The sequence below is a fragment of the Stigmatopora argus genome, chromosome 18 (genome assembly GCF_051989625.1).
Source record: "Stigmatopora argus isolate UIUO_Sarg chromosome 18, RoL_Sarg_1.0, whole genome shotgun sequence".
NCBI lineage: Eukaryota > Metazoa > Chordata > Actinopteri > Syngnathiformes > Syngnathidae > Stigmatopora > Stigmatopora argus.
In genome coordinates, this window is record NC_135404.1 from 2,425,332 (window position 1) to 2,452,661 (window position 27,330).

Sequence of the window (27,330 nt, forward strand, 5' to 3'; positions counted from 1 at the left end):
CAGTCAGGGTCTTAACAAGTTCTCTAACAAAACACAATAAAAGTACGGGAAATTTGGAGCTTTTCTTTAGCCTAATAATTAATAGGGCATTAAGTATGACTAAATAATAATTCACAGTTTGTATTTAGGGAATTTGAGCAAAGATTTAAATGGTAATTATCAATAACCTCCCGGGCAACCAAAAGACCGGCAACCAAACGACCGAGTACCGTCAAGTCTCTCTCCTGTCCTTTCTCTCTCTCTCTCATCCGCGCACTCCGCAGTAAGTCTGTACTGAGTAGAGGTGAGATCTTGAGCCCAAGCCCGAGCCTGACCTGACCCAAAATTCGGGTCGGGTTGGGCCTAAAATGTCAATTATTACTTCGGGCTCAGGTGGGGTTGAAAAAAAATCTATACTAAAACGATGTGTGGATTGTTATAAAGTAAATAATGTAGCTAAAACAGACAAGTCCTGTAATGTAATTACTATTGGAGCCGCAGAGCCAGAGCATGCTCTGCGCACGTCACGTGAACGCCGCCCTCTTAATAATCTTCCAATTACCAATATGGAGGAGCAAGAAGTTAAGGATGAACTAAAGACAGGAGAACTGAAAAGACAAACACGCATCGGTAAGAGTAAGGTGTGGAAAAGCTTCAAATTGATTGTTGAATACACGACAGAAACTTGCGTTGGCTTCGCTGAAGGTAGTCAATGTAGCGCTTTGCTTTCATACGAGAGCAAAAAAACTGGCACCTCGATGCTGAGCAGACATTTAAACAGCTGTACTGTCAAAAGTGATGATCGTCAAACATCTATATTATCATATAAAAGATGTAATTTTTATACAGTCTTGTTGAACTTAGATTTTGTTACAAAAGACAGGCTTTAATGTGTTATCATGAATCACCCCACCTCCTCCCGACTCGGGAGTCCCATGTCCTCACAAATAAAATATGAAATTTCCGGTTTACTCCGGGCTCAGGCTGGTTTTAATACCCGCGGGCCGCGATGGGTTGGGCTGGAATTTTTCTCATCCTATCCTACCTCTAGTACTGAATAATGACACATTTTACCATTGAAGATCATAACCACTAGATAGGTATTTTTTTAATTTGTGAGTAGGTGGTGAGTTAGAACAAACAAAATATGTTTTTCCATTGTAATATCCTCTTTTTTGTGTTTTTTCGGAGGGTGGGAACAGATTAATTTGACTTTAGTTGTATGGGGAAAAATGATTTGAGATACGTAAATAGCATTAAGCTCGTATCTCAAGGTTTTACTGTAAAAGCATTTAATTCAATTCAAAATTAGTCACAGGTCAGGTGTTGGTGGACAATTATTCCTACAGAGCCACACTCAGAATTTAAATGTAAAAATACATGAAAGTGTGTGCATTTTTTGTCACTTCAGCCCTTTTAAAATACAAAAAGTCTCTTAATTGTTTAACAATGTTGCTACACTTGCGAAACAATGAGTATCATTGAGAGTATGTATGCACAAAGGAGTTTAATGGAAAAAAATATGATTAAAGCGGCATGTTGATGTGACAGTGGTGCGCCATCGCGACGCTTCAATTGGTGGGTTCGGCTCTCTCGCCAGGGATTTTCCCATTTTAGCTTACAGGTTAGCGGAGAGCCATATGAACCCATCAAAAGAGCCGTCGGTTTCCCTACCCCTGGTCGAGAGGATGATGATTTATTATCTAAAGGTATGACTGATCCATTCTCTATTTTGTAACAAACAATAGTTTTAGTGCCACAAACTGTGCTTTTCTTCTGCACAGTTAAAGCTGAAAGCAATCTTAAGAAATACCAAAAACTATAATACTACCACCAAAACCTGAGACTGCTCCAACTGTTCAAATGGTTATGTGGCGTTAAAAGACTTTTATTGTTCAACTTTTAAACTATGACAGCAATGACCCAAGCATTCACATCAAAATTGAGGTTCATTCACCCCCAAAAAGTCAGTTCGAGCAAATTCATTCTTCTTCTTTTAAGCTACACTCCTGATACTATGACTGTTAGCTTTGTGGCATCACAGAAAGCTTTAATGGTTTACTGTCTGACACATGAAAGCAAAAGAACTTCTCTGATATCAGTCCAAAATAGAAAAAAAAGAGAACGAAAAAGAAGAAAGCAACCAGAGATACAGATAAATGAGAAGGTTTTGGAATGGGGAGCCCACTTTCATAGACATGCTTCACACAGCCTGAATGACAGCAGTTTTGTGGAGGGCAAAATATGACTTACAATGGCCCACTGTAACTTTGAAAGAAATTTTGGATCAGATTTTGATATAATACAACTAACACCAAAAATCTTCATATGTGCCAGTATTGACATTTTATGGCATCTGTGAAAATTATTTGATTATTTGGCGCTTGTTATATGAGTGTGTCCAATTAATTATGGTAAGACTAAGAAACATTTTGAGATTTTGTTTACAATCACTGGTTGTCCTCCCAAGATGGCCACTGATTACAAACGCCACAGAAAATAAGAAAATAGTAAATACATGAAGAGAAGAAGGAGCTTGCATGTTCTCCCCAGGCCTGTGTTGGTTTTCTCCGGGTAGTCCGGTTTCCTCCCACATTCCAAAAACATTCATGGTAGGCTGATTGGATACTCTAAATTGCCCCTAGGTTTTGCTTGAGTGTGTGAATGGTTGTCCGTCTCCTCATGCACTGCAATTGGCTGGCCACCGATTCAGGGTATCCCACGCCTGGTGCCCATAGTTAGCTGGGATAGGCTCCAGCACCCCCCGCAACCCTTGTGAGGATAAGCGGTTCAGAAAATGAATGAGTGATTTTAAAAAAACCTAGAGGATGCCATTCAGGTAGAGAAAAATACCAAAAAGTCATTGAACACATTTTTGGAGGGTGGTAAATTATAATCAAGACATATGGTGTTTTTAATTTTTATTCTGCTTATTTAGTATTCATATTTTCAATGTTATAGCCTGTACTTTAAATGGCAGATATATTTCTAATGCTAATATCAGCCATGATTTAACTTTTTATAAATGCAAACATTGTGATGAGCTACCTAAAAGATGTTAGCTTTTTTAAAATGTGGTACCATGGAGAAAAATAGGCTGGCAAATTTGTGATTAGAAGAGTTTCCTTTCCCTTTTCCACCATTATTCCTGTTTCACCAAGCACTGTCTGACCAAAACCATGATATCCACTATTTTAAATTCAAATGATTATGCAGTAAATTATTATTTAACAATTTTGTGAATTATTTCAAAAATCATGGTATCTATATAGTATCAGTAATGGCGGTAACACAGCAACCAGATATTTAAATCCCGAGAAAAAAAAATTCTCCGTGCAACACTAGTTTATAGTTCATTCAATATTGGATCTCTCATCACAGTTGTGACATTTATGAGATTATTCACTTGTGCAACCCATTGCCTGAAATTAAAATATTTAAATGCAGGGTAGAAAAATCAAGGTTATGTACATAGAAACACTGTCTTTTTATGCTATTAAATGAAACTTGTGACAAAGAAGGATTTCACATTTATAAACAAAAATAATAAATGCATTGTCTGTTAACTTCATGAGTGTGAGCTGTGACTGTTTTCAACACCTCAGCTTGACATCACAGTTTGCATTAAAGTGAACTGTTAATTTTTACATTATTTGATGTTATATTTTGAATTTCATAGAGAAGTATTTTTCCATTTCATAAGCTTTACATCTATTCTGGATTTTATTTCTTTTGTTTAGGATCCCTCTGTATGTTCTCTTAAGTCCTTGAATATAGGTATTTACCAGTAAACTTAAATATATTTCAAAGATTAATCCATGCAATCATGTGCCCCCTTACAAGAAGCACCACATGATGACTATTGTGTTGTATACAGTTAGACATTCACAGTAGTGTTTAAAACCAGTGTAAAGTTGAAAAATTAGAGCATAGTTAATGGTTGTGTCAGAAGTACACTGACAATAGCTCAGTCTTCAAAAATGCCTCTCAGTTTCTCCAGAACACTGACAGTGTTGAACAGGCCAGCATTAATATAACTAATCTGAATGTTTCACATTTTCTAAGAATGTTTCTCTCCCGCCTCCAGTAAGTCAGACGAGGAAATTGTGGGGCTTTTGTCTCGCCCACAGATGCAAAAATGTTTGCACATTGTGGCAGAATGAATGAAAGCCCTGAACAAAAGAGAGGAGGGGACATCATTTGGTAGGGTGAAGATGGTTTGGACTAAGGGGGGTTGGGGTGGGGGGCTTGTTTGACCAAAAGATAAAGATATTTAGGGTCAATAGATGGGACGAGTACAAAGGTATATCGGGGGGAAAGTGCAAAAAAGTAAGAAACTAAAACAGGAGCGTAAAAAAGAGAAAAATGACATTTATGACAGTTCCGTGGACTGTTGGCGGAATGGGGTGAATAATTAGATATTCAAACGCTTGTTTGTTTTATTACTTCAGATAAAACTTTGATGAGAATGACTTTATATTGTAATTATAGGTGACAGAGTTTAGAATTAGAGGCTTTTTAGCTGGATATTTACCTGAGATGTTTGGAATTCAAAAAGTGTGCTGCAGCTCATAAGCAGTTGGGAAACGGCCTTAAACAATTGCTATTCATCTGATAAAAAATACATCAAGCTAGATGCTCTGGTTTAAGTGCAATGTTGTACGACAAAACTGAGTGGCTGACTGCAACACCTTGGTAGATTCCAATTGCATCCATTGCAATCCAATCAGCAGTGCCTTGCAAAAGTGTGTGCATATGTTTACGCAGCTGCTAAACTTTTGCCTCCTCCTCCACCCTCACCTATGCACTCACTCGCCCATCTACCCCAATAGAAAATGTCATTGCATGTCTTATTCATTTTATTGCCTTGATAAATCATTTTTCTCATTTTTTTTTTGTGTTTCGCACATATTTACTACAAAAATGTGCAAGTCATTATTAGCACATTAGTGCAGTAAGGGTAGTCAGGAATACACTGCAGCAAACAACAGCATTTTTATTTTATTTTTAGACTTGATTTAAAGACGAGTACCAGGCGGGAGACACCCTGAATCAGTGGCCAGCCAATTCCGCAGAGCAAAAGGAGACGGACATTTACAGTTGTGGTCAAAAGTTTACATACACCCAATGTTCCCTCTAAGCTGCGCGCGTGCGCAATTGCGCAATACTCTCATCTTCTCTGCGCAGCAGCAATCATATGGTGCGCAGTATTTTTTTTTTTTGCCCCTTTCCCCATGATGGTGCCGTTTAAGCGGCAGCCAGTGGCAGTAGCTCTGTCCACTCTTATGTTTTTCGTGTTTTACAGCATGTTTTACATGAAAAATTAGAGGGAACATTGACATGCACCTGCTTGTGGCAGGTGTGATACTGGTGTGCCCATAGCGAGCAATGATGATGTCGTGACCGGATGATTTGCCTAAAGACGTTTTGCCGACGGACGTTTGACAGACGGACTGGTCGCCGAATGAACGTTCGTTCAAACAGCGTTTAATGATTAAATACAAATACTAGTATTTGTTAGTTTAATGATTAAATACAAATACTAGTATTTGTATTTAATCATTAAACGCTGTTTTCAGCTGGATTTGACCGAATTTGAGAGCATTTTGAGCCGTTTGGCGAATGGACGTATATAGACGTTTTTTTGCCTCCATCGCGACATCATCGCGACATTTTACCGAGGAATTCACTTCCCTGGGCTCGGTTCTAATGTCCAAAGAGTTACAGTATTTGTATTTAATCATTAAATGCTGTTTTAGGATGGATTTGACCCAATTGCTGTCATTTTACGGCTTTTTCGGTTCTGCTACATCTGCCCGCCCAAGAGTGCTTATTCCCGGGCTGCTATGCCTGCCCAAGAGTGCTTATTCCCGGACTCCCATTGATGGTAGACTAATAAATTGAGAGTGATGAGCGGCAAAGGGAAATGAATCATTGATTTTTACTATAATTTGGACAACGCCGGCGGCGGGCCGGATAAAAATCCTAACGGGCAGTATATGGCCCGTGGGCCGAGGTTGAAAAACTTGTTCACACACGATCCGGGGGCGGGACGAGCGCGCGAATCCCGTTTCGGCGAAACCTCCGTTCGGCGGAACGTCCATTCGGCGACCTGCCCGTCTTTAGGCAAATCATCCGAGTACCGATGATGTCGCTCACACTGGTACTCAGTGCGCTCAGGGAGGTTGTCTTTCTGCCCAGACCAACGAAAAATTAGAGGGAACATTGCATACACCTGTGAAGAACAATGTCATGGCTCTCTTGAGTTTCCAGTTATTTCTACAACTCTGATTTTTCTCAGATAGAGTGATTGGAACAGATACTTCTTTGTCACAAAAACATTCATGAAGTTTGGTTCTTTTATGTTTTTTGTGACAAAGAAGTATCTGTTGCAATCACTCTATCAGAGAAAAATCAGAGTTGTAGAAAATAACTGTAAACTCAAGAGAGCCATGACATTATGTTCTTCACAAGTGTATGTAAACTTTTGACCACAACTGTACATACCCAGGGGTAATTTAGAGTGTCCAATCAGCCTACCATGCATGTTTTTGGAATGTGGGAGGAATGTGGAGTACCCGGAGGAAACCCACGCAGGCCCAACATTAACTCTCACATTCATATATATACATTCCTCCCACATTCCAAAAACATATATATATATATATATATATATATATATATATATATATATATATATATATATATATCAGTGGCGGGCCGTCAGGGCCTTCAAGGCCTTCTCTGCTGGCCTAAGAAATATCTGAATCATATTATATTTTGTCCATCAATACTTATTATTCCAAATGTTCTGTTAGCTTCCTTTCATTGCTTTTCCCCCTGGTTGCACTGCTTCCAGATGTGTGTTTTGATATTGAAGCATTTAACCAATCACATTTCAGCCATTATTTGTTGCCAGATCAGATCTGCCTCAAAGCCTTCACAATCAGTTCTTGCGGGCTCTGCTGCATTAAACTAGACTGTTGCTTTTAACCAATCAGATTTCGAGTTGGAAACCCCACAATGATTTTTCATAGGCGTTAGCATTTTGCTGGCTGGGACATGTCATTGCTTTCACAAACTATGATTGGCTAGTAGGCGGACCAAAGCAGTACCCGAGGCAGCCGAGATCGCAAACTCCACCCACTATGGCCGACAGAAGCCAAAACAAATGGATTCTGTTTGCTCACAAAGCTATTTTCCAGACGGACTTTTCCAGAAAAAAATGGACATCATTAAGAAAGGGCGGTCCACTCCGAAGCTAGCAAGCCTGTTACAGCCGGGAAAATGGTGTGTGGGGCACTTTCAGCGCGCTAACTTAGCTCCACAAGCAAATATTATATTGTTGTGTTGATTTAATGCTATTTTCAAAACGGACTATGCCGGAAATATGACAGGACAGCCTCGACTTTCATCATTAGCTTCGATGGCGATAGGAAAGAAGGAAGAAAGAAAGGAGGATGGATATTGTGTAAAAAGGACTTTTGGTGAGTAAAATATGGCTATATTCCTAAATAATATTTCAATTGTGGGCCAAGTTCTGATGTCTGAAGAGCTCCAGTGTTTGTATTTAAGCTCCAGTGTTTGTATTTAATCACAAAATGCTGCTAGGAAGTGGATTTTACCCCAGTTTAATTTTTGGCGTTTCACCATTGACGTCCATCGCTGTCTTTTTCCGGGAAAAATCACCCCCCTGGCCTGGTTGTGATGTCTCAAAAGCTCCAGTATTTGTATTCAATCAATAAATGATGCTAGGAAGTGGATTTTACCTAATTTTAGTGCATTTTTTGTCATTTCACGTATGGACGTATCGACGTTCATCGCTGTCTTTTTACCGGGGAAATGATACTCCGGGCCCGGTTCTGATGTCTAAAAAGCTCCAGTATTTGTATTTAATCAATAAATGCTGTTTTCGGCTGGATTTTACCCCATTTTCGGGCAATGTTTGCCCGTACGCCATTGACGTTCATCCCTGTCATTTCCCGGGAAAATCACCCCCTGGCCTGGTTTTAATGTCTGAAAAGCTCCAGTATTTGTATTTAAGCATGAAATGCTGCTAGGAAGTGGATTTTACCCCATTTTTGTGCATTAATTTATTGATTATTTTTTATGTGTCGCAGCTGTAGCTGCAGTAGAGGTTTTATAGCCATAAAATATTTTTTGAGGGTTGGATTGATACGTTGAAGGCGCTACCAGAAAATGCACCGCCCGCCACTGATATATGTATATATATATATATATATATATATATATATATATATATATATATATATATATATATATATATATATGGTATATATATACTATATATATACAAAGAGACAACATTCACTCTCACATTCATACCTAGGGGCAATTTAGAGTGTTCAACAAGCCTACACTGCATGTTTTGGGGATGTAAGAGGAAACTAGAGAACCTGCAGAAAAACCACGCAAGCTCAGAGAGAACATGCAAACTCCGAACAGTGAGGCTGACACGCTAACCACTCGGCCGCCAGGCCGCCTCACTATAATCCAATTGATTTTTTTTAATTAATAAAAATGTTAGTTTTGTATGTATGTTTTCCTGAAAATAAGTGACTGTAATCTGTTGACATGTTCAAATTTATTGAGATCGTCCAAATTTCGCAAAGTAGGTTAAATGTATTAGGAGGCACACAGTCAATTTTGCATACACATGATTTTGAGTAGCCTTTTTCCCAAAACACTGGAGTTTTAAGAGTCTATTGGAATAAGTTTAAATTGAACCAATAATTTCTAATGCTTAACTGCCTATTAAACTTATTTTAACTATTTATTTTAAATACTTTTGTCTTTATTTGGTTAACAAGAAAGTTTTATGTATTGCTGGAAGTCAACATGAAAAATATTAGACCACAGGTTCAAATTTATTAAACACATACAGGATTTATACATTTGGTCCACTGGATTATAAGACTCTCTCAATTTTGCGGGAAAATAAAGGATTTAAAAAAAATTGTAGTGCAAAAAAGATGGTATATATGCTCGAAGAGGGTGAACAGAATTACTTTGTCAAGAACAAAGAGGTACAGCAAAAGAAAAAAAAAAGAAACAGTTTAAGGTAAAGACCAACTTATCAGAGAAAAAGGAAAAGAGTCAAGTGCGTATACTTAAAAGACAAACAAAAGAACAACAAAAAAACTATAATAATCATATAAAAGGGGGGTTGTAGAGTACTGCTATGGTCTTTGGGGTTTGATGGCCTAACACTCGCCCACACCAAGCCAGTGGTTCGATTACCAGTCTTGTATTTCAGCAAGAGCTCTAGAGTCATCCGGGGGTGGAAAACAGCGGGGGCCACGGTCCCCCTCCAGCTTCTTCATCAGAAGATCAATCAACATTTCTCTGCTGCTAACACAATCCCTCTGTGTGCTGTTGTTTCTCTGCTCAATTTAGCCCGAATCTGGAGCATAGTTCGAATTGTATTTAAGATGCTTTATCTTTCTTCTGTTTGTCACTTGGGCTCCGAAAGTTTTTCGACTAAAAGAAAAACACAAATTTACTATCATTTTATTTGTCTTTTGATAATAAGTCGCTATGGGATTGTTATGTTTTAGGTCGGCTTCCCAGGATGCAGGGAAAAAAGGCGGCGAAAATTGCTGGTGCAAAACAGGCTTTTAATGACAAAAATGGTGAATACAAAGGTGACAAAATAAACCAGGAACACACTTAACGACAAAAAGGGCAAAAAACATGAGATACTGGATGGGACACACAAGGTGATGGTAGCAGCACGGTATACAGAAATAATACTCCCACGATTAGGCATACCAGAACGCAATATATAAATTGACACACAAGGAATAATTATCAATCAAACAGACCTGGTCACATAAGGAAGGGGAGGCTAGAGAGACACACATCACCCAGACAGCACACACAAGGAAGACACGCAGACACCTCCACCAAAATCCCAACATAACGTGACAGGGATATGAATGTATGCATATTTTCAACCTCGGTCAGTCTGCGGTACCCGGACATTTCGCCGACGGACACTTAGTCGCCGGACGCTTCGTCCCCGGACAGTTCGTCGACTGGACACTTCGTCGCCGGACACTTCGTCGCCGGACACTTCGTCGCTAGACAGTTCGCCTAACCTTAACCACTATTAAAGAAGACAAAGGAAATTCACATATTCTTTATTAAAGAAAATAAAACAGCAAAAAAAAAAAAATTTGGGCGTGTGCGTACTAAATGTGCCCGTCTCTAAACACACTACGCATGAAACCTGTTCCTACGTTAAACGGTTCCTACATTAAACGGTTCCTACTTTGAGCGCTCCATTTTTAAAATAAAAGGCAATAAATAAAATTATTTTATTAAAAAGAAGACAAAGGAAATTCACATATTCTTCGTCGTCTTCCTTCTTCTTTTTTTTGCATGGTATTCCCATAGGTATCGTGTATACAAACTAGATTTCCGATGCACGTTGTGAGGCAACAGAGCTAGACGTCGTCGCTTGTCGGCCATTTTAAGAACAGGCCCATTCGCTCCTATTAATAGAGTCAATAGAATTTGTTCTTTCAAAGGACAACAGATTGCTTGATTTAAAATCAAACGTGTGCGTCTATATCAAAGTCAGAGATGAAGTATTTTTGGCATACTTCATAACAAATATCAGCATCCAGTCAGAATCGTAGCCACATCAATTCGCGATTAAAAACCAAACATTTAATAGTAATTTAGTGGAGTCACTCAGTGCCCCCCGAGGAACCGTTTCGTGCATAGTGTGTTTAGAGACGGGCACATTTAGTACGCACACGCCCAATTGTTAATGTGTTTGTGTTGTCGAGCAAGTTTTATTTTCTTTAATAAAGAATATGTGAATTTCCTTTGTCTTCTTTTTAATAAAATAATTTTATATATTGCCTTTTATTTTAAAAACAATCGTTCGCGAGTCCGGCGACAAATTGTCCGTCGACGAAATGTCCGGCAACGATATGTCTGTTCGAAGAACTGTCCGGCGAGAAAGCGTCCGTTCGACGAACCGTCCGGGACGAAGCGTCCTGCGACGAAGTATCCGTCAACGAAATGTCACGCAGTCTGCAGAAGCTCCCCATCTTGTGAAAGACTACCTGCGTGAGGTTCCAGTTGTATCCAACTCTACAACGCTATCCGTTTTTGCTACTGCAACCAAGATGGTGCCGCTCAAGTGGCAGCCGGTAGCGGTAGCTCCGTCTGCTCTTCCTCGTTTTGTGTTTTTGCTGCTTTTCTGTCTTTTTTTAAATTGCATTTTGGTATTTAGTTTTTTACCTAGGTCTGCAATGTCTTGTGTCTGTCTTGCTACTGCAACTAAGAAATTTCCTGAATACGGGATGAAATATAGTTCTAGGGGGTAGGGAACCTATGGCTCGGGAGCCATTTGTGGCTCTTTTGATGGGTGCATATGGCTCTCAGCTAACCTGTGAGTGAAAAATATGGGAACCGTCAGTGAGAGTTGATTCCCAAACGCACCAATAGGAGACTTTTTCTACCTTAAAAATTGTGAAATGAATTTTAAAATGCACATATTTTCATGTATGTTTACTTTTAAATTCTGTGTACGGCTCTCAAGCCATAATATTTGAAATTATGAATTGTTTAAGGCTCTCTCTGTCAAAAAGGTTCCCGACCCCTGTTCTAACCTAACCTAAAAAATACAAATTAGAAATTGACTTCAATTCCAAATCAGTATAAAATAATAGTTGATTATTATGCATACAAGATTTTGCTAGGAGCAGCAAAACTGCTAGCAAATACTAAAATATTTAACATCGCAGAAGTGGTTGTTCTGGTTGATCCCTTGTTTGCCTTACCACTAGGAATTGTAGTGTTAAATGATTACAATGGAACTTTAAACCACTTCAAACACTACACCGCAAATTGTGATTACAGTTATTTTAAACTCTTACAAACACCTTTCAACATTGTTGTACCCTAAAAATTTATCATTCTACGGTGAAAATTTGCTTCTTCTTTGGCGCTGAGTGCCACCCAACTCAGCGCCGAAGAAAAAGCGGTGCCCTGACTCATGCCATTTTTCATCTCCTAGCTTCCGCTTGCGAGTTTCAAAGTACCGTCTGTCTCTACTGAGTAATGTCACATTTTAATTGACGTTTCAAGTTTCTGAAATTCTCCCCCGAAAAAAAAAAAGCAAACAGTAAGATGAAAAATTTGCATCAGGAACCATCTCCAAATAAATATATTTATTTATATAAATATATAAATATATTTATATATAAATAAATATATATATATATATAAATATATATATATATATATAAATAAATATATATATATATAAATATATATACAGACACTCCTCAACTTACGAACGCAATTGGTTCCGAGCGATTGTTCATAAGTTGAATTTGTTTGTAAGTTGATTTAGTGCTATATTTTGTATTATAATTTATGTTTAAGGCCTATATAAGTATATTGAAGGTTTATATAAGTGCATTTGTATGTTTAAGGCTTGTATAAGTAACACGCATTGGTTTGTACTGAAAAAAAAAACATTTAATAAAATGGAGAGAATATGTACAGTACTGTAGAGAGAGAGATAGATTTATGTATTAGAAACTGGCCAAAAGAAGCGACCTAATGACGATTGCAGTTTTCTTCTTTTTTTCATCATAAATGATGCAGTAGCACTGTATGGCATCATTCAATTGATTTGCAAACTTTGTGCAACGTTCAATATTTGGGTCCTGCTGCTCGATCTTTCTGTTTATAAATGGTACTGAATGTGCAACGCTCACCACTTTCTGACGCGCATCAAGCTTCGTTATTATTGCCACTCGTTTCAAATGAAATGGCTTGCCTCTTCCTTGCAACTCCCTCAATAGAAGCCTTTAGCTTTTTACCAACCATATTCAATATTGGATGCATGAGATATTTAATGATACAAATGAAAAAGGTTCTTTGCACACTGGAGATACATTCACGCACTTCCGCATTGCAACGAAGAAGGTAGATGCTGGGTGTGCTGAGCTCTCACAGCGCCAGGCGTCGGTATTAGCGGCGGAAAGAAGTACTACTCCGAAAAAGACGCGAAATACAAAATTGGACTTGCGAACATTTTTGGACTTAAACGCAATTTGCAGACATGTTCGTATGTACCGTTGTTCGTAAGTTGAATGTTCGTAAGTAGGGGAGCGTCTGTATATATATATATATATATATATATATATATATATATATATATATATATATATATATATATATATATATATATATATATATATATATATATATATATATATATATATATATATATATATATATATACCCGGAGAAATCCCAAACAAGCACGGAGAGAACAGCCCAAATCCACATATGAAATCTATACTACAGTAGTACCTCTACTTTATTCATTCATTCATTGATATTCTGAACTGCTTTACCTTCACATGTGGCGCGGGGGGAAGCTGGAGCCTATCCCAGCTAACTATGGGCACCAGGTAGGGGACACCCCAAATCGGTGGTCAGCCAATCGCAGGGCACTGTTAGGAATCAGCAAGCTGATGAAAGATGGATTCACACAACTAAGGGACGAAGGAATCCATATTTACAAAAACTAGTATTTATTTAGCAAAAGGAGCACGCATGAATGCGAGTATCAAAAAAGAACACAGGCACGACCGAGTTGGCATAATAAACTAAGGAAGTGTTGAGCAAGCAAGGCTGTGATCAAGGGCAAGGCATGCAATACTCCGACAATCCGCTAGTTTGTGGCAGGCGTTTTTAAATACCGGATGCATCAATCTGCTGTAGGTGTGTTGATCCCGCCCTGCCTTGTTGCCTTAATCACTTGCTGAAAAGAAACATGTCATCGTAGGCAGCAGAGCATGACAAGCACAAGGAGACGGGCAACCCTTCAGACTCACTCCCATACCTAGGGGCATTATAGTGTGTTCAAGTTGCCTATCTTTCATGTTTTTGGGATGTGGGAGAAAACCGGAGTGCACCGACAAAACCCACGCAATCCTGGGGAGAACTTGCAAACTCCACACAGTGAGGACGCACCTGGGATCGAACTCTCGACCACAGAACTGTGAGGTCGATGCGCTAACTACTCGGACAAGTACCTCTTGTCATAAGTGGTACAAAGTGGTTTTGTGACGTGGATTTTTCATGAGTAGAGACATATTTAACATTGAATTAACATAATGTGTACCACGATTTTTAATACTACCCATTAAATCCTTTAACCATTACATTATAAAAGTATATACATTTTTGGATGAAATATGCATACAAATATATGGTACTTGGTCGTTTGGTCGCCGGTCTTTTGGTCGCCCGGAAGGTTATTGATAATTACCATTTAAATCGTATTTAGTCATACTTAATGCCCTATTAATTATTAGGTAAAAGAAAAGCTCAACATTTACCGTACTTTTATTGTGTTTTGTTGGAGAACATGTTAAGACCCTGACTGACGTCCCTTCCTAAGGGGACAACTCATGTACATACAAACTCATACACTCACACGTCCGCTCAGTGAAACTGCACAGGGCCATTGTTGGCTTTTATTGATGCGTAGACCGTGTTGTTTACCTTGTTTTGTCGCCGGTCTTTTGGTCGCCCGTTGTTCTGTCCGGGCGACCAAAAGTCTGCGACCAAAAGTCCGGCAACCAAAAGACCGGCGACAAAACAAGGTAAAATAACACAAGACCGCACACGCAAATATATGATGCTTGCGAAAACAAGGAAAAAGCTAAAAAAAATCATTAAATTAAATTAAAATGAATAGAAAATGCAAACACATTTGGCAATTGGGTGGAACTGCAAGTGACAGCTCAGTAAATATTGCTACACATGCACTTATACTTAAAAACTTAAACTTAAGTTAAAATCATTTTACGCATAATGAGAAAAACTCAAACAAATCCGTGATGATGGAGGGTCGAGACCAAACGAATCAAAAACACTGCCAGCCAGAGCTGCTCCAACATGGTCCTGGAAATAGTGCCCAGAAAGAGTCACATTCAAACTCTGCTGGTGGCCACTATCCCATTTTGGGCTGGCTTTGGTGCCGCCAGGAGCGCGCCATTTCCGGGTCTGACTGGCCCTAGCCGGGCCCCTCTGTTGGACCCGGTGGCTGATATTCCTTCACGGGCTGGCTCTCGCGTCCTCCTACAGTACGCTCAGCTAACCTCGGAATCATGGAGACACAGCTTCTTTCTAGCCAATTGGAGGCCTGTTGGGAGATGGGAAAGCAACTCTAACACTACAATTAAAAGAAAATACAAACACGAGAGTGTATTTACGTTTTAGGGAATATTGGATTTTTTTTTATGTTGAGTGTTTTTCTTTCGTCACCTGAAACACCCGTAAGTAGAAGTTCCACTATTTAAAAAAAAATCTATAATGTGTACTAATAATTTCACATGATTAAACATTTTAAAAAGTCATATCAGTCCAATAAAAGTTTACTTTATGTTGGGTCTGGGCATTGATGTCAACATGATAATGGTATGGAAATACTGTAAAGAATTTTAAAAAATCATTACACCGCTGTCTCTCTTCATGTTGCTTTATATTGTTTGCATGCCATCATGTCTGTCAGAGCCTGTCACTGTCCACCCACTTGCTGTAGTTTTTACTGGCAACCCAAATTGCTAGAACCACCCACTTCTAACTGTCCTCCCATCCCCCAACCACTCCTTCCTTCCCTAGGCACACACACACACACGCTGACCATGTTGGTGATGTCAGCTAGTTTGGCCAGGAGATTTTCTTTCTTCTTGGGGCCGTGGGTGGTTTCTGTTTTTCTTGGTAATTTAGTGTAGGTGGCTCTTTTCTCTACACAGCTGACCATCACTTTACTGGGCAAATAAAGAATGTCAGCTGAGAGAACATTTTAATTTCTGTTATAAAACATTACACACACCCTATGGGACGCCATTTGTAAAGCTGCGCTCAGTTAAAAAGAAGGCAACATTTTCTCGTATTTAGCACCACACAGTATTTCATGTGGTGTGAAAATTTTAGGGTCAGTTTGACTGGCACATTTACAAGAATATTTAGCAACTTCAGTGATAATTTCTAAATAGTAAGTGCTAAATCCAAATCCTAAATTTAAATTTTAAATCTAAATCCTAAATCTTAGATATCTCAACTAAATATTTAGCCGATATGCAAATTCATATGACCGGTGGCCAGAAGTAACAAAAGTCAAGCCGGAGGGCGCTCAGTTGAGTAGGTTTCAGAATCTCACAAATTAGAACCCCCAGCTTTTTTGTTACTTCTGAACAGCAGTCATTTCAATTTGCATATTCCTTAAATATTTAGGATTTGTATTTAAAATTTAGATATCATATTTGCATTTAACATTGAAGGTATAGATTTAACATTTAAATAAATATTTAGAATTTATATTTTGAGTATAGATTTAACATTTAAATAAATATTTAGGATTTTTATTTAATATTTAACATTTACATTTACAATCCACATTTAACATTGAAATTTATGATTCAGATTTAACATTTAAATTTATGATTCAGATTTAACATTTAAATTTATGATTTGGATTTAACATTTACCTTTATGATTCAGATTTAACATTTAAATTTATGATTTATATTTAGCACTTAATATTTCGAAATATATACTGAAGTTGCTAAATATTGTTCTAACTACGCACAAAAAAAAGACTCCATGTTTGAAACACTGTGTGGCGCTAAATATGAAAAAAAAATTGCAGTTATTTTTAACCAAGGGCAGCCTTTAAAACACCACCCTATAAACCACTAAACATTTGCCCGCACCGAAGTCAGGTGAGTGAACCACTACACTATCAGGTGGATGTTGCAATACAATTCTATATAAATTCAAATCACCAGACTCTGTATAGCTACACAAAGTAATTACTATTTTATTTTTAGGTCTCTCTCATGTCTGGTGGATCACAGGGGAGCAGACAAAGATCAGCAGGTCAGAAGTGGTATCCACTCATTAACATGAGCCACTCTCAGTCATTAAACTGTGCAAGACTCCATCATTGACATTTGACTTATGTACAGTCCCATCATCAGAAGCATTAATGTTAATGTCTCAGAACAGCAGTCTATTAAATCTCTTAATATTGGCCCCATTAGAGAAAGATAGAAGAGATATTTATCTTTTGTACACATAAATACTTTGTGTCCATGTGAATGTTTTCAAAGCTTTCAGAATGTTCTCATTTCATGTCAAAATGAAGAATTTTAAAGCAGTTTGTGTTTATACTTACAGAATGGTAAAAGGCAAGGACCTAAAAAACATATTTACACCGAAGGTTCACTAAAACTGGGGTACACGTACCACCAGTGATGTGCCAAAGATTTAATAAGAGCATTTTTAGGTAATTATGATTAAATAGTTCTTATTGCAAGTGGGGGTGGCCCAATGGTTGCGTGGTTAGTGTGTCAGCCTCAGAGTTCAGAGTTTGAGGGTTCAATCTCAGACCCGGACTATCCTCATAGATTTTGCACGTTCTCCCTGTGCTTGTGTGGGTTTTCTACCACATTCCAAAGACTTGCATGTTAGGCTGGTAGCCATAACCTTTTCTCAACAACAAAACAAGAAGCCTTTTGAGCCCCCTTTTATAAGATGTATACATTGATTGGTGTGTTTTCTTGACAATATTTTTATTTACAGGATAGGATTGATTTCCACATATGAAGGAGACATGGTGGTGGACTGGTTTGCACGTCCGTGTCACAGTTTTGAGAACAAGGGTCAATCCCTGGTGGGTTCTGACCTTCCTGTGTGGAGTTTGCATGTTCTCCCCGTGCCTGTGTGCGTTTTCTTATATCTCAATGTAGTTATCTCCCACATCCAAAAATCATGCATGGTATGCTGGTTGAACACTCTAAATTACTATTATTTTTATAACAATATAAAGCAACTGCAACTCTGAAATTGAGGCAGCTTAACTGCAGTAGGTTTTGGAGGAGGCTTTTTACGCTATTACCACAACAGCCTGGGAATTGGCTGATGACTACTGTGACAGGATGGATAAAAACAAAATCCCCCAATCTATTACATCGATGTGTTCATCAAGATGCTAAACAAACATCAAGAAAACGGCAAACGCATTAAGCAAATGGTATCATCAGAGACCGTACATCTCCACGTGTTGACTGCGTACTTGAGGAATAGCTTCATTTATCTTGGAACACCTCTCTAGAGCTGGTCAGGTGTCAGTCAAGCAAATGACTGTAATTGTTGTTCACAGCAGTCATATTGAGGCATGAGAGTTGGTGCAACATATCTTTGTGCCTGTGTGTTTGTGTGTATGTTTGTGTAGAGTGCTTCTGCATAACATGCAAGGGTGTACAAATTGGGTTGGCGTTTACCCATTAGCCTGTCAGTATATTAATCATGCAGCAAAGTTCCTCTGCAATACATTGCTGTCCATCAAATTAATTAACCCTATAGAAGTAATAATTAATGTCTCTCAGTCTTCTATCCTCCATCCAGTTGTTGTTTTCAGCACTTTGTATTTCTCGAATCAAAGATGTCCTTCCAACAGGGAAGTGGGCTGAGTTTTACTTTAATTTCTTAAAGTGATGGAACTACATTTTTAACTCAGGATGGGTTTAAGATCAATTAAAAAAAGAAGTTGTTTTTACACAAGTCTGGAGTTTATGCGATGGTCATGCTTGTACACTACAATTGAGAGTTCTATAACTCACAGGGAGTTTATTCCAATTACCAAAATTTGCCATATGGTAAGTATTTAGTCATTCTCCATACTGCTTATACCCACAAGCACCAGGGGTGCTGGAGCCTACCCTCACCAACTATGGGCAGTCGGCTGGGCACACCCTGAATTGTTTGTCAGTTAATCCCAGAGCACACGGAGACGAACAATCTCACAACTCACACTTATACATACCTAGGGAGAATTTAGAGTGGTCCAATCAACCACAAATGTTTATGGTATGTGGGAGGAAAAGGGAGGTACTCCAGGGAAAACACATGCAGGAACAGAGAGAACATGAAAACTCCACAAAGGAAGGAGGGAACCCACTATCTCAGCTCCAGGAGATGGACGTGCCGATCACTCCCCACTGTGTGGTAACTAGACCATTTTACATTCATTCATTCATTCATTCATTCATTTTCTGAACATCTCACAAGGGTCGTGGGGGGTGCTGGAGCCTATCCCAGCTGACTTCGGGCACCAGGCAGAGGACACCCTGAATTGGTGGCCAGCCAATCGCAGGGCACAAGGAGACGGACAACCATTCACACTCACACTCTTCCCAAGGGGCAATTTAGAGTGTTCAACCAGCCTACTCTGGATGTTTTTGGGATGTGGGAGGAAATTGGAGTACCCGGAGAAACTCCATGCAAGCCTGGGGAGAACAACTCTACACAGTGAGGACCTACCTAACCACTCATCTGCCAGGCCGCCACTATTTTACATATTTAGCAATTTTCTTTTCAATCTCATAATTTTAAGCGTATTGTCCAGAGTCAACTTTTCTTTAACTAATATGGTCTGTAATTTTTAGGGATAATCTGGCAAGCCTTTCGCCATGTACAGGATATATGACAGGTCTGGGCCAATGTTCCCTCTAATTTTTAACGGGTCTGTGCATACACATAAGCACCCTGAGTACACTAAAAACCGCTGTGCACGCTGTGTTCACACACCAGCATCAGAGTGCTTCAAAATCTTGGCTCATGGCAAGTTACATGACTATTATGTTACTTAAATGAATTGAATTACTAAAACAATTTTCATTAGTTGATTGGCTTCATTGATTTGGCCCACTCAAAATTAAAACGACAAAAATATTGTTATTCGTGAGATGTGTAATATGTTATATGTGAAAGCCAGTGGCGGGCCGTGTATTTCACATCTATGCCTCCAGTATTGCTACGTCTGAATCAATCCAACCCTCAATAACTATTTTATGGCTATAAAACCTTCACTGCAGCTACAGCTACGACACATATAAAAAGCATCAATAATAACCTCATACAATTGAAATAATATTTAGGAATATCGCCACATTTTACTCACCAAAAATCATTTTTATTTTAACACAAAATACATCCTCCTTTCCTTCCTACTTATTTTCTATTGCCATCGAAGCCACTGCTGAAAGTCGAGCCTGTCCTGTCGTATTTCTGGCATTGTACGTTTGTATTTGATTTAGGGCTGAAAATGTTTGTTACCGGTTATGACAGGCTTGCTTGATTTGGAGTTGTACGACATTTCTTAATGATGTCCAGCTTTTTCTTGAAAAGTCAGCCTTGAAAAAGGCTTTGACAGTAAATTTGCAACCATATCAATTTCTTCTCCTTCAGCCATTGTGGGTTGACAAAACCACTATTAAATCAACACAACAATATATTTGCTTGTGCAGCTCGCTACAGATACAGTTTGGTAGCTCTGGCTAGTCCACTCTATCACTAGCCAATCAGTTTGTGAAAGCGATGACGTATCCCTACGCCGGCAAAAAGACAGACCTTGGTGTTGCCAACTCGAAATCTGATTGGTTAAAGCAGCGGTCTCCTAACTATTCCACAAAGGGCCACAGTGGGTGCAGGTTTTCATTCCAACCCAGAAAGGGGACACCTTTTCACCAATCTGGTGTCCTACAAGTGCAATCAGTGGATTGCAGTCAGGTGCTTCTTGTTTTCTGCAGAAATCTCATTGGTCAAAGTGTCTGTGCTGGATCGGTTGTAGCAAAAACCTGCACCGACAGCGGCCATCGAGGACCGGTTAAAGCAACAGTTTTATTGACGCTTATTTCATGCTGCAGGGCCTGCAGAACTGATTGTGAAGGCCTCTGGGTAGATTTCTGACCCTGGCAACAAATAATGGCTGAAATGTAATTGGTTAAATGCTTAAATATGAAAACACACATCTGGGAGCAGCACAACCAGGGGCAAAGCAATGAAAGGAAGCTGAGAGACAATTTTGAATTATTTAGTATTCATGGACAAAATCTAATTAACCTCAGTCTGTGATTCAGAATTTTTTAGGCCAGCTGAGAAGGCCTTGCAGGCCCTGATGGTCCACCACTGGTGAAATGCCTTTGGCCAAGGAAAGTGTCCAGTAGTGACCTGACTTAGGGTCCTGTTCAGGAGAAATGATACATTCACACCTTTCAGACATAACTTTTTGTCCAAATTAAAAACATTTGCATTTTTCCCAATGAAACGTGCTGTTGGTTATGAGTGTGTAAATTCCTGCAACTCTGACTGTAAAATATATACAGGGTTTGTACACCTTTTTAATGCCCACATTCAAGCACATTTTAGCACTTTCGTTAGGGTTAGCTCCCTAACCATTTTTTTTTTAACTTTTTCAAGCTGTTTTTCCAATACCTCTTAAACAATGTCCCACTGTTTTCATTTTTAATTTAACAATTAAGCAGAAATAAAATATGGTACCTTCTCACATGTACGTAAACATATTCCAAAATATTCTAGAAACCCGGAGTCTTGAGAAATTTAATTTGTACGGGGCACTTCTGAAACCCCATGATTTGAAGAGTTGTGTTCCCGGCAACAGTGAGCAATTTTGTTATGAAACAGCAAACTGCTTAGAATGGATTCAGAAGCAGGAATACCAAAGAACAAAAAGATTTATTATTAAACACAGAGAGCATGACAAAAAATGATATGACAAAATACAACAAAAGTAGCATGCCCAAATGGACAGTAATAGTGGCAACTAAGGTATCGTGAGATCTATGCGAATAATAAGGTACAATCATAAACAGCAAGACCAAGTCGGTGAGTAAACTAAGAATGCAAAGTGCCAAAATAATCACAACAAGTAATACAACTTTATGAAGGCAGCAGAACTCGGAAGGAATGTTGGCCGCACACTATGGAAAGCAAGGCAGTAGTCCGACAGCGATTTGCTGTGGCTGGAGTCCGTAAATACCACGTGCGACTAATGCACAAACGGTGTGCTGCTTGACCCGCCAATTCAGCTAACCCAGGTACTGGAAGAAAGGAGAACAACACACTGAAAAGCAAAAGCAATTTGTGGCAAACTGAGCGCGTACACACAAGTCACGGCCGAGGAAAACGTACTTGGCACGCTTTCTAGAAGTTTGGGACGGTAGAAAAATGGCTCTTAACCCACCAATTGCTAAGCTAAATTATATCTCAATGTAAGTTTGTGTCGAGCTGTAGTTAAAAAACATCAACAAAGAAGTAAATCTTTTTACTGGGCTTTTACAATCCCTCCTACTCCTTAAAACATGATAGGTTGTTTTTTGTGCAACAAGAGAAGTCAATTGAGGGCTCGAGGAGACGGACAACTATTCACGCTTACACTCATACCTATGGCCAATTTTGAGGGTTTAATCAGTCTACCCTGCATGTCTTTGGAATCTGGGAGGAAACCAGAGTATCCAGAGAAAATCCACGCAGGCTCGGTGAGAAGATGCAAACTCCACACAGAAGGACCGACCTGGTTTCGAATGCAGGAACCGAGAACTCTCAGGCTGACGTTCTAACCGGCCGCTGCCGGCCCGCCTTAAATGCTTAAATAGGAAAACACAACCTGGAAGCAGCACAGCCAAGAAAAAAATCAATGGAAGGAAGCTGAAAGACAAGAGAAAAAATACTGGTATTAGCTCTACACATAAGGAAAGGAAATAAGGGAAATTCTGGTTTTCTAGTTAAAAACCCCAAGAAGATGGGACACTCAACCATATTACAGAAAGAGGTGTCAGTAAAACTCGGTCTTTTACTTTGGCAACTAAGTCTCTGGACCGACCCGGATCATTTCTGATCATCCTTTTGTTGTCGCATTGTGAACGTTTCTAATTTGGAGCGGATAACAGAACCCTCTGTTGCTATGAATCAATTAAAATGGGGCTCCATTGATAATGGCTTTTTATGGTTGGGCTGTACACTTTTAGTGAAAATAGTTTGAATTGTTGAAAGTAGTAAAATTGAAAAAGCAGTTTTATTTATCCAAGGACCTTAATTTTGAGTTAGACTAAGAGTTTATTGAATGGTGCTTTGTGAAGTAAGCTCAGTTATTTTTTTCTAATTTTATTTCTTGTTGATTCTATAGTCACTTGTGAATAAATATATCACTTTTTTCTATCCAAACGAAAACATAAAGCATTTTATTTTCGTTTTTGAGCTTAATGTTTTAATGCATGAGGAAAAGTGCCCATTGATCCTGCACACAGAAGCCATGACTTACATTTAAAGGGACTGTTGTTCCCCTGCAGCCCAATATTTTACCAATATTGATTCAGTCTTGACATTAAAAAACCACTTTGTGCCTTGTCTTTGTCTCTATGTCTGTCTTCTGACAGACAACATTATAGTGCTAATGTGAAGCCCACAAACAATAATAATATGAATGAATACTTAAAATACTGACATAAAACAAATATGCGTGCATTTTTGCACATGTGCAAATACGTTTGCAGTGTTCTTTTTTTACACTATATATTCAAGATTCTACAAGAATCTTCAAGAATCTTTAGTATGTTGTTGAACTACAGAGGACCCTCGCCTATTCACGGTTCGGCATTTGCGGATATTTATATCGATCATAACTTGTCTGAGTCGAATGCTCGCTCTTTCACGGTCATGAGCAGAGGGCCCTAATGAAAGCAAGAGACAAGGTTGTGGTGGATAATGTTTTATTAGTAATGTGACGCCTGGCAAGATGATGAGAAGAGGGGTGGAGGTCCTAAGGAGAAAGAGGTCGATGATCACTCAGGAGAACAATGGTCACCATGTAAGAAGGCAGTAACATTAAACTGATAGAGACGAACCAGCAACATGGTGGCGCTCCGGCTAGCCCAGGGGTCGGCAAACATAGGTTCTGAAGCCGCATGCGTCTCTTTAACTCACTTGAGCTTTTTCAAAAATGTTTGAAAATGGAGGAGAGAAATATATTTTGGGGTTTTATGGTTTCAAACATTTTTTATGTTAACCAATGCTGAAAGAATGTGTAGAATAAATATTACATTTTAACATTTCTGTCAACGAAGATTTGCATCGTAGCCTGCAATCAGCAGGGCGGGATACTAGGGTGGTCGCTGTTTTAAACAAACTGGCGACTTTGTGATGGGCCATGGATCCCAAGGGGGAAAAGAGACAAATAAGTGTGCAAAACAGCCGATTCAACGTTTCTTGTACTGAATCATTTGCATTCATTGGAACAAAAGTTATCCAAACAAAAAGTCATGTGGAAAGCTTTTCCAGGTAAGGAATGCTACATTTGCAGCCGAGTACTCAGTTGAGAAAGAGAGTAAAAGTGTGATTGCATTAGTTTTGGATAAATTAGAGGAGCACAAAATAGATGTAAGAAGTGGATTGCTTCTCCAAACTTCACTACTGCTGCAAGTTTAGTTGCAACCCAGGAGATTGGAAGAGTGGAAAACCATTCAAAACTAGTGAAGTGGCACGTTATGTACATTTGTTGTTGTTGTTTTGTCGAATCCTAAAAATAAAAATGACAAAAAAATAGGATTTCTTTATTGCATTTCTTTAAGGACATCAAAGCAATAAAACATAATTCATTAATATTGTAATGAAGTTAAACTTGAGGCAGCATCATACAACAGGGCAGTCATGTGGTGCGCCGTTCTCTACTCTACAGAATGCATTACAGGGAAAATAAAAATTTAAGGATGAATGCTCATGATGTATTTGTAGCCAACTTACTCATTTTGATAGTAGGCTAATGTAGATACATGCAGCATGTGTTGCCTTCATTATAAGGCTTTTAATTTTTTTGCAGCTCCAGACATTTGTTTTTTGTTTTTTTCATCCAATATGGCTCTTTCAACATTTAGGGTTGCCGACCCCTGGGCTAGCCTACTAGGCCTGTGATGATGATTGACACCACCTACCGCTTCTCCCCCCGTCTGGTGCTGGGCTACAGGCCCACACACATCCACCCACCTGACACACTTGCATTATTTGGAACTATTGACCCACAGAACAATGATTTGAGTTTGAGTTTTCCCGGGACCGGGATGAGTTTTTGGTTGGTGAATAATAATATAAAATAAATTTTCAAAAATAAAAAAATGTTAATAAGGCATCACTGCTTGGCTCTTCTGTTCGACACACCACCTCAGACCTCCGTTCTTGTTCATTACAACATTCGTGTGTTGAAATATTTTGTTTACTGTTAACCCTTCTAGTCAAGTAGACCTCTATCACCACCAATGAGACCACAGCCAATGTTCCCTCTAAGCTGCGCACGTGCGCGACTGCGCACTACTCTCGTCTTCTCTGCGCACAACAAATCATATGGAGCGCACAAAATAAAATCCCACTTTATTTTTTTAATTTATTTTTTTTAGCTGTGAGGCCGACGCGCAAACCACTCATCCACCGGGCCGCCCATTCATAGATATGAATCATTACATTTTATTATTACTAAATCAGTTATGTGTAGTAGACATGCACCTGCTTATGGCAGGTGTGATATTTGTGTGTGCCCATAGCGAGCAATGATGATGTTGCTCACACCAGTACTCAGTGTGCTCAGGGAGGTTGTCTTTCTGCCCAGACAAACAAAAAAATAGAGGGAACATTGGCCCCAGCATTTCAAAAAGCTAGCAAACTTCTCTTGTTTCGATAATGCCATAAGGGGCGAACAGCAAGCAATACATTGCCCTATCTTTTCTCTTATCCTTCTCAGGTACCCCTTCCCCACAAGGTGCCAATCTTGCAATGCTACTAAATGTACATTTGTAGCTTGCATATCCTGTACAGTGTAGTCACTAATGTTTTTCTGTCACTATTCCCTCTGTCCTTTTCCTTCTCTTTCGCCCAAAAAACATTTTCTTTTCAGTTGTATTCTCAACAAACAAGCAGATTGGGAGTATGTACATCAAATTCTCATGTTCAGCCTTATAGCCACTCAGTGAGTAATTCCCTCATTCAATAATTTCTCCTCTTGATATCTGTGTTAAAGCCATCCGTTAACCATTTGAAATTATTTTATTTAAGGCTTGTGTCATGTCTATTGTTTGGTTGTTTTCTACACAATAACAAACTAACTGAAGATCCACAGGGTGTGGTGATTCCGTATTTTTTGCAAAGGTTTGTGCTTCTCATCGTGCTAGACATCACCACATTATCTCTACAAATTTCCTTATCTCCTTCACTTCATGTAACATGTCAATCTTCACACATAGTTTTGTTTTACTTTCCCGCTTTTTTCTAATCTTTTCTGTCATCTATTTCCATACTTTTCTCCGACAATTTGACAAAGATAACTTGCCATCCTGCTGTGAATAATTGTGTGCACTGCATCCCACCAACGCTGCCTATATCTGACACATCTCATTTTGTGAACCCCTTTAACCTCACTAGAGTTGCGGGGGGTACCGGAGCCTATCCTAGCTGCCAGAGGCGGGGGACAACCCTGAATCGGTGGCCAGCCGATCTCAGGGCACAAGGAGACGGACAACCATGCACTCTCAGACCCATACCTAGGGGTAATTTGGAGTGCCCAATCAGCCTACCATGCATGTTTTTGGAATTTGGGAGGAAACCGGAGTGCCCAGAGGAAATCCACGCAGGCCCGGGGGAGAACATACAAACTCCACACAGGTGGACATGACCAGGATTTGAACCCAGGACCCCAGAGCTGTGAGGCCAACGCACTAACCACTCGCACCACCAACATGAATTTCCCAAGTATGGGATGAATAAAGTATAATCCAATCTAATAAATGTGAGACCTTTGACCTCGAATACTTTTGATGCCAAAAAAAGAAGAATCCCCTCAAGGCTGTTTGCAAACAACTCACTTGATTTACCATACACATCATACAATACAAAACACAATCAAAAAAAAAGTTTTTTTGTTGCTCTTGATAAATGAATATACCCCACATTACACTTCACAAAAACATGCAGATACTCATTCCAAAAGTAATTGTATTATGTCTCCTCACTAATGATACTGTTGAGTCTCAAGTTTCCTGCTGAATAAAACTGTCATGTAACCATACCTCATTCTATGCTTTAATCTTGTTAAAACAGCGTAGGAGAAGCTCATTCACTCTGTTCATTTGGCAGGGGAGGAGTAGTGGAGAGGCGAGAAGCAGACTTCATAATGAACCGTTAATATCAGATTGCCAATGTGGGAAGTTTAGATAACAGATGAGCAGCGGAAGAATTTGTGTGTGCCTGTGTGTGTGGGAGTGGGGGTTGAGGGTCTTAATGTTGCGACAACAGAGGAGGAGTGAATTAGAAAGAGCTCTAACCTAAATCTGTATAAATGTGCTCATAATTGAATGCCATTCAGTGGTACAGACACTGGTTATACATTTGCTCAAGCAATACGAGTAAAAGCAGTCATACCTTGTCAACTGCAGACCAGGT

The 27,330-nt window shown here is 39.2% G+C and overlaps 2 long non-coding RNA genes across 2 annotated transcripts; one reads left to right on the forward strand and one right to left on the reverse strand.

Annotated features, from left to right (window-relative positions):
- Positions 1-1,534: 1,534 nt before the first annotated feature.
- LOC144092381 (uncharacterized) lies at positions 1,535-25,074 on the forward strand. The gene is made up of 3 exons (XR_013306007.1): positions 1,535-1,688; positions 16,878-16,926; positions 24,780-25,074. It is a non-coding gene; the product is annotated as an uncharacterized LOC144092381 (long non-coding RNA).
- LOC144092382 (uncharacterized) lies at positions 21,809-27,045 on the reverse strand. Its single transcript, XR_013306008.1, has 3 exons — positions 26,958-27,045; positions 22,424-22,557; positions 21,809-21,950 (listed from the first exon to the last, which is right to left on the reverse strand). It is a non-coding gene; the product is annotated as an uncharacterized LOC144092382 (long non-coding RNA).
- Positions 27,046-27,330: the final 285 nt, after the last annotated feature.